Genomic DNA, 8,570 nt, shown 5'->3' with positions numbered 1-8,570 from the left:
CATGATAGGGTTATACAATATGTTTAAACAATAACTTATTAAACGATTGTACCATACTCACGTACCTACATAAAACAATAAAACACTACTACCCCCATCTTTCATCGATAAAACATTAAATAAGATACAAAATTCATGTCACAGGAAAAATATACACATTAAAGACACAATATACAACTAGTAAAATAGAAATTAGACGCAGAATACAGTTATCAAAAACTGCCACAACGCGTCTTACAAGAATATGGCAGAGCAGAGCATAACAACACACACAAAAAGGAATTTGCTGCATACAATTGTCTTCTCAATATTTCTTTATGGAATGGAATCCTGGACCATCAAAGCATCGGAAAGGCGCATGATAGACAGCTTTGAAATGTAGTGCTGAGAATAACTTGGACAACTAGAAGAACTAATCTGTCAATAACTAATGACCTCAACATAAGCACCCGACTGTCGGCTATCTGTCTGAAACGCATCCTCGAGTAATTTGGAACCTTTGCTCGAAAACCTTCCGACAACATAGAAAAATTATTATAACTGGGGATGTCCAAGGAAAAAGATGTAGAGGTCGGTCCCCAACAAGATCGATCAAGTAAGACAAACAACGGGTCTACCCCTACACTCAGCTATCCATCGAGCTGAACACAGATTAACCTGGAAAGATCTTATAAAACGTATTCTCATAGAAGTCACGACCCTCAGCTATGAGGAACGATTGGAGAGAGAGACACAACTAGTAACTCCATATAATATAAAAGGCATTTTCCTTCATGATAAGAAAGGAAGTAAAAACAGTTGTTTGAACTACAAAATACATACATACATACACTTAGATCTATTTTGACCCACAGAATACACTTCAACTAACTATAATCATAAATGCATGAAAAGGAAAAAAAATATAGAAACAAATCAATTGTGAAGAACCCAAACAAAAATTAATTTAATATTGTACAAATCAAATCGATGCCGTAGCGCGCTACGTACTTAATACAATTTTAATTTGCTACGTGCACAACCCTATATTCTTCTCTCTTCGGCGTTGTTTAGATTAAAAATAAACCAGATACGAAGCTGGGGGCTCCAGACGAGCAGCGGGAGACTAACGAAATATTGTGTTACACATCAAACTGGGGAATTTACATGTGTTGTTAGTGTCGTCGGTGAGACATGGAGACTCGAGGCCGCGATCCTAAAAAATAGCGATAAAGCTTTTTTATTGTCTGGATACGCGTCAAACAGAAGCTACTGCAGAAAGAACGACATTAAGATATTGTGCTCGATGTATTCTTTCGAAGAAGTGTCGAATGTGTATATATTTTTAAAGTTTAAACATTATTTTATATGTGTGCCTAGATACTATCATATTATCATCGGGTTAACTGCAAGAATAAAAAAAACTTATTCGTGTTATTAAGTTATTAAAAACACAGCTATACCTACCTACATCATTATTTTTTTTGGCTATCACAAAATCGTGGTTGATTTGGATTATTAAAACCAAAAATTATGAAGGTCATACTTTAATATTTCACATTTCTAAATTCAAAATGTAACAATTTTTAAGTAAATTTTTACCTCCTCTTTTATCTCTTAATGGGATAAAAAAAAGTTGATTTTCGAAACAGAAAATTCGTGTTTCTTACTAATGGCACACCAATAATTAATGTGTAAAATTTCATTCTAGACCAGATAGTAACAAATTTTCATAGAAACTTTTTTTCCATTTTATTCCTTCGGGTGGCTGTGAACAAAACAATTGATTTTTATATATAAAAACCACCTGTCATGTTTTAACAGCAGGATTACGGGAGGTCGTTGCAGCCACTCTTAGGGGGATGAATTTTATAAATTGCACTAACTAATGTCTTTTGAAGAAATTTTGAAAAATATTTTTGATTATAAAGTCAACTGTTATGAAGATTCATGTTAACTTTCGCCTTTTTTATTGTTTAGTTACGATACTTAAGGATGCTTTTATTATGCACAGTTAGTGGAAGAAGTTAAAAGTTTGTTAGCTTTTTCTACTAATTGAAAATTACTACCACTACTTTTGGCGTTCTGAATTGAACATTGACATTAGAGTAACAAACGTCTACGTTAATTCTAAATAAAACGTAAAGCTAAGGGTAATAGCAAATACGAGATTCAACTGAAGCTGCCTTGATGATATCGGGTCTGGTGCCCCTGCATCTTCTCTCAAGAGAAAGGGGACGGCTCTTTCTCCAAGGATGAAGTACAATGCCGATACTGTGCTGAACCCAAAACACACAATGTTTGTCTGTCCAAGATGGGAACAGGAAAGATGTGAGGCACGCATGACAATTGGAGGCAACATCTCCACAGACACTTTCTTAAAATCGGTAACAGAAAGAAGAGGAAACCTTGAAACCATCTCAAAACTGGTCCAAAATATACTAGAGGCAAAATACAGCGAAGAGCAGGGGTAAACAAACAAATATAACAGTGCGGCGTCTACTTGAGGAGATGCGTCCAGCTGGTCCAGGTAGACGTGGCATAAACGAGGGGGTGATGTTTAGTGGGTATTGTCCTCCAGTCAGCTTAAGGAGAGATTGAGTGCCACGCTCTATACGTATAAAGGTATTTTACACCTCAAAAAAAAACGAGATTAATAAAAAATTAAAAGTGTAAATTAAATACCGCCATGCAAAAAATTAATGTATATCTAATTGGAGTATATATTATAATAATGCTTCAATAAAGTATCATGCAATCATGAAATGAAGCATAGTATATAACAAAATAATATAAAATAATAAATAAATATAAAATAATAAATAAATATAATATAATCAGCACATAAATAACTTTAGTCCTTTGGCCATATATTCTAACGCTTTTATTATTTTTGTTAAAACCATCTGGGAGCTTATAGTCTCCGGCTATAACACCGACAGATGTACATACGGTTTCGTTTTATTTTGTGAAGTTCCTTGATGAGATTATTGCTCACTCATGATGGGTTTATTACGCTTTAATACAAATTCCGCGTAAAGGTTTCCCTAGAAGTTAGAACGATAATTCCATCTGTCAGCCCGCAAACAACTAAAAGTCATTATAATACTATTATTTAAGCTACCACCGTATTCTACGTATGATTAAAAGGAAGCAAATCTGAACTACTGATCGTAAATTATAAAAGACGCGTATATGAATTCGATGAAGAGACTTTGCGATATCATAATAAATCTGCTATTTTAAATATATTGTATTCTGACTGGTTTTAACGCTATATATTTTTTGTTTCTTACTTTACTTTACTATTTTATTAAAATATTATGTAGTTTATAATAATACAAGTCTCTGCAGAATACATTTGAATGGAACTGAATTATTTATATTGAAGGAAATATTTATCCAAAAATGGACACTCACTCGCACTTATTTTTGCAAAATTTTAAAATAAAATTTGTCATTTCAATATTGGTCAGTCTGGCTTATGTCAGTCAATTTTGGCTTATGATTGACATAATTCAGTTGTTGGTTCTTATGAAAATTAGTTCTAATGAAATCATTTCTGTTATTTTGAGGGTGCAATGATTTAAATCAACTTGACGGATTTTTATATTTTAATCATCGATTTAAATTAAAAAAATCAATTTATTTAAAAACTTATGATAAGTCGAAAGATAACTAAAAATTATAAAAATTTTTCCTAAAAAGCTATAAAAAAGTATTCCAATATCAACTATACCCTATATCTATTCATCCAATAAGTACTAAGTTACACTTGCTGTTGTAACATTTAAATACTTTAATAGATCGAAAAATAATTATTGTAAAAAATATAACATATCTCTAATTTCTATTCATCTATTAAAATGTTGCACCGATTTTTGAAGTTATTTCGTGTGAATTCATTACATTTCTAAATAGCAGAGATTTGTTTTGACATTAAGAAGTGCCAGAAATCCGGTATTTGAATACATTTCATTTGCAAACTCAGTGCATCGAACTAGTTTCTTCTGATGTCCGGTTATATTTTTTGTTCCCGAGGACTAATCATCTAATCAATGTCAAAAGATAAGCTGGAGTCAAGGCTGTTTTATACCTTTTTTGAAACAGCTGAACGTTGATCAAGCTAACTTTCGCCTTCCCTAATTTATCTTTTAGTTGATTCCAAATTTCTACCGACAATTTGTTCTGCAATCAGTACTTTGCACTTTGAACATCAGATGGTACTAATTTTATTCCCGACTTACGACAGTCATGACGATTTCCACAAAAATACCTTTTATCTAACCGGCCGATTTTTTTTGCGGAAATAGGGGTATTGGCAAAGTTTAGAGAATAAAATATATCAATGACAGATGTGGAAAAACGACACGCACCATAGAAATGTTAATACTGTCAATATCGGGCAAAGTTACAAAGATTTAACCATTTAGGATAGGACTTTAAATAGGAAATTGATTAAAGTCAAAAAAATCTGATTAAAATAAAAAAAACGTTTATTTTATGTTTTTTTAATCATGATTTTTTGCATACTGGTTATTTTTATATATAGTTGACAATTTTCAGCTATACATGTTTGATTCCATTTTTAAAAATATCCTTTTGAGAAGCTGACATTGTAGACACGTTAGTTGTAGACGTTGTAAAGGGTATTAGGAAAATTATAATTAATAAAGTAAACAAAAGTATTTTAAGTTAACGTCTCCTTTTTCTAAGGCTAATCTGGTCGGGGCCTTCTTTGATTACGAAGAAACCGAACAGCGGTCCTCGGCCATATCATTGTCAATAGCCTACCGACTTTGTGATAGTTTAAATCGACTCTTATTAATAACAGATATCTGTTTTCATCCGGCCTCGAACCGACATGATTGAGCAATGTGTGTCAATAGATTTTACACTTTTACCATGAAACAACAGCACGACAAAGTTTCCTGAGTGTCACCCGTCCATCCACTCGTATCGCCTAACGTCACTTAACTGTAGTGATCTATCGGGAATCTTGCCTTAAAATTAATGAAATAACTATCAGACACATAGATTGTTCATGAATCATTGCATATCTTAAATTTTAATTTCTCTAATTTCTATAATATTCTGAATTTAAAATTTTATTGGAGACTGTTTCAAAGAACCAGAAACAAAAAGAAAAATTCTTTGTAACTGCGATGCTCAGGCTTGTAGATTGTACCGAGAGTAGATCCAGGATTTTTGGAGCAGAGAACAGAGAAAATGAACGACCTCGCAGGTACATGCTGGAAAGTCAAAAAGTTATGAATGGCTGTATTTAAGCGAACTCAGCATAATGAGTAGATGAAGTCGGTAATGTTTATACAAGTCAGGCAAGTCTGAGAAAAAATAAGTGTTTTAATTTTAATTGTACTTCTTTTCGATATAGGATTTGTAATGCAAGTCCAATCCTATTTGGTCTCCAAAATCATATTGTATTTACCCGTTCTTTTTTTTAATTACTAACTCATTATGTTTGGAAATATCTGTATAATTACAGGACTTAACTAGCAAAAATAACATACACATTTATTCTTAATTTTAATAATGATAATAATTTTTTTTTAGTATAACTCCATGATTTCAAATACTCAGTAGTGTCTATATCTTCTTTTATTATTTTTATCAAAATTAAGAATAAATGTGTATGTTTTATTTTCGCTAGATCAGTCCAGGGTTTGCCATATATATAATGCTAATATTTTTTAACAAAAGTAATATTGCTACCCACTACAATATAAGGAAAATGCAGTGGGTGGTTTTACCTGCCAAAATAGAATTATATTTCAGTCTCTTCACCGCTACAGATAAACGAAAGAAGCATATAATACGGAACACAGCGTTTATAAAACTTTTTAATTGTTGTATTACGCAAAAGTTCTTTATTCCTCGTGGAGAGCGGTATAAGTCTCGCAGCCTCAGGTTTCTTATGATTTAATTATGCAAAGCGTCCAAGTTTTTTCGCCATTACGATCATTGATATCTGCAATTATGAATTACAGCGTCTGAATGGTGGGTTTTACCGTTACAAAGAAAGAGATAGATAATGAGAAAGGAAGTAGGACTATATAATTTGAGATTAACAGTACTAAAGCAGTATATATTGTAATGTTTCTGCATAAAACAGAAGCTATAACGCAACAGTATTAATTATAAAATAGCTTTAATTTAATTTTTATTACAGGGTTTTTGAAACTTTTAAATATAAGATGTTAATGATCTCATTACGTTATACTAGACTGTTTGTTTATACTCTTTCAATTATCATTGTGTTAATTTTGTTCATTTTTAATGAAATATTTTACTTAAATCTTCAAGAATACTAAAATCCTGACACTTTTATTTTATACTTAACTTATTCAAGTTTGATCTTAATGTAACAACTTATTGTATTCTCGTATCCCTTACTTCTACATGCGGCGCTCTGTAGAAGTGGACAAACTAAACCTTGCGATGTAATTGACCTCAAATCCAAGAAGGCAATAGAGAAAGAAGGATATATCCTCTATTATAGATTCGGGACAACACCAGTATATAAGGAGAGACCAAGTTAAAGAGGTGGAGAAACTGGAGACAGATCCTCCAGCCTCCAACTCACAGGTACATCAGCCGGAGACAAGCTCCTCGACTGTGGAAGGCATGGAGGGCTAAACCCCAACCGCTAAAGGGTGTATAACCGTAGGAGATAGATGCCCACTCCTCCGAGGATGCACAGCTGTTGGGAGGAGGATGGGAAATACCCTGTCTCCCCTACAACCCCTGTATTGTTACTGGTCTTTGGTACTGGTCAACGCCGGTACTGGTCTTTGGAAAAGTGTAGTTTGAAATGTTGAAAAGGTAATAAATTAAAAATAAATAAACAATTTGATTCACTTTCACAAAATTTGTATTAAAATGACCGTCTATCCGTCTGAGTACTCCATTCGGGTATCTCTATCCACGTGCCGAGTACAATCGACCAATAGTTAAGAGAAATCCTGATGATTTCGTACATTTAGAGGCATCGGTTAGAAACATCGAGGGCATCCTGTAGCCTATCCTCAATTATGCTGCAATCGACCCACATTTTTCTTCGGTGTCAGGTCCTTAGTTCCACCCTGTGGCCGGCCCGGCGCGGCCGTAGCGCAAGCAGTAGTGTGTCGATCTACAGTGCGAGAGATGGGATGATACTGGTTTCGATTCTCAGCCAGTACAGTCGCTATATTTATTTAAATAAAAATATTGATTAATCTAAATAGAGCGACCAGCGAGACGCCATCTCAAGGAAGGCAATGGCAAACCACCTTGAGTATATTTGCATTGTACAGCCTCTTAAATAGTGCCGTTCGGATTTGGCGATAAACTGCAGGTCCCGTGTACTTGTGAAACACTGATGACACACATCACAGGTACATGCGAGAGGTAGCCGACGCTCTGTATAGAGTATGGCACTGTAAGAAGTTCCACACTGATGAAGATGAAACGAAACATCGTAACTAACTTTGCAGGGTAGGAGAGTCTGCACCGTTGCTCACATAGTCTACCCACTAAATTTGGTCGCGATCGGACGACATCAACTTTTGAAGTTTCTTACGTAAAACACTAACATTTACAGTGACATGTGTCATACACGGTCAAGTTGATCTTGGTCCAATCTATCCAAATACAAAATTTCATTTAAATCGAAAGATTTTTTCGCCATTGATGATGGAGTTTCACAGTGCACAAAGCGTCATCAAAATATCATAAAAAGATGGCTCAACTTCAATTGGCTTAACTGGCACTAACTAGTATTATACTCATATTACATATGAACTAAGTTATACTCATATTACACCCCAAATAAGGAAGTGTTTCAAATTACTGTCGGGAGATGAACTGAGTCTTTAGAGAATAATGAAAACTTTTATTTGATGCTTGTACACTATTTTGCGTAAAACTAGATCTTTATCAAAAATATGATTTTTTGCGTTCAATAAAAGGGTTTTTAAAAATAGGTGGTGCATCGGCGCTGGAAACATTGGAAATCCCATGCAAATTTAGAACTGTCCATATATTGTCTACCCTGTTGATTTTATAGCGAAGTCGTAAATAATTCTTTAAAGGTCTCCGTATGCTCATTACACGTGCCAAATTTGAACAAGCTGATTTTAACTAAATTAAAAAAGTCTGTTAAAAAAATCTATTTTTAAATTGAGTCTGTACAGGTATTTAGATAGTTCAAATTTTGCATGGGATTTCTTATGTTTTCAAAGCTGATGCACAACACGGTATAAACGTTTTAAATCTAGTTTTTTAGTCCTTGCTAACGTAGGTTAAGAGTAGATGCTGTAAGCCTATTAATTCCTACTAAGATCTTTCAAAATGCAACTGTTTCTGTTGAGATTTTTCTTGCATTTTTTTAAACTTATTTAGCGGAATTAAGTTCCATCCTAAATGAGTCATCGTCTTATGCGAGGTACGTGCACCCACAAAATTCAATTTTACGCTTTCATTTATATCTTTCGTCTCGTCCTGAGGAAGGAGAAAATTATGATACTCTCTTTAAAAGGCGCTCTCTTATTTTTATGGAATTTTAATCCGAAAATGTTTTAAAAGCTCTGGTG

The sequence above is a fragment of the Sitophilus oryzae genome, unplaced genomic scaffold (assembly GCF_002938485.1).
Source record: "Sitophilus oryzae breed Bouriz unplaced genomic scaffold, Soryzae_2.0 scaffold_1658_pilon_pilon, whole genome shotgun sequence".
Classification (NCBI taxonomy): domain Eukaryota; kingdom Metazoa; phylum Arthropoda; class Insecta; order Coleoptera; family Curculionidae; genus Sitophilus; species Sitophilus oryzae.
The sequence above is the reverse complement of the archived record's forward strand: the minus strand, read 5'-3'. Positions refer to the sequence as shown.